This window comes from Belonocnema kinseyi, chromosome 10 (assembly GCF_010883055.1).
Source record: "Belonocnema kinseyi isolate 2016_QV_RU_SX_M_011 chromosome 10, B_treatae_v1, whole genome shotgun sequence".
NCBI classification, from domain to species: domain Eukaryota; kingdom Metazoa; phylum Arthropoda; class Insecta; order Hymenoptera; family Cynipidae; genus Belonocnema; species Belonocnema kinseyi.
Window position 1 is genome coordinate 35855203 of NC_046666.1, and position 875 is coordinate 35856077.

Below are 875 nucleotides of genomic sequence, written 5' to 3' on the forward strand. Positions count from 1 at the left end.
ATTAACTCAAAGGCTAAGAAATTGTTCAAACTGGGAATTATTTTTATCAAATTTGTTTACAACAATCAGATATATCCTGGAATGACAATATATTTTACTGAAGGATAGGTGACAATGAAAAAAAAAAATACTTTAAAAAAAGTACCGAAAATTCTAAGAAATTGCTTAAATTGGATATTTGTTTATAGATTTTTTTTATAAAAATCGAATTTGTTATTAAATTTCAATAGTTTTCGAAAGCATCAATGTCAAATAAAACAAAACTCGTTGGAAAGAAGTACCTCAAACTTAAAAAAATTGCTCTAATTGTTGTATTTGCAGTATTTGTTTATAGATTTTTTGTTATAAAAATAGTAAATTTATTTATTTTTATTTTTTAACGTTTGTGCATTGCTTTAAATAGATTTCAAAAATGAAAATCACCTCCTAAATATCTGTATTTATTAAAACATTACGTACCATTATTTTGAATTAATTACGAGCGATTAAAGCACGATATCTTCAATTTTGTAATTTTTTCAACTGATATAAAATTCAATAATAATGATTCGTCTTTTGCCAAAGGAGCTTCAAATTGTTTTTAACTATTTTATTGAAAACTATTTTAACTATTATTTATTATATTATATATTATTATATTAACAAATTTAACTATTCTACTTTTGGTTAAAAAATTGAACATTTTTAGTTCAAAATTCAAGTATGTCGTTGAAACTGCATGTGTTTGGTTAAAAACTTACCAGTTTGTTGAAAATATTTTCTCTCGTTTACTGTGTAATGCGTCGAAAAGCAATTAAAACTTTTTAAAAATAAGGTTGAATTGATAGCATCAATTCAACCATTCTTTATTGACAAAATTTAGATACACTCAAATT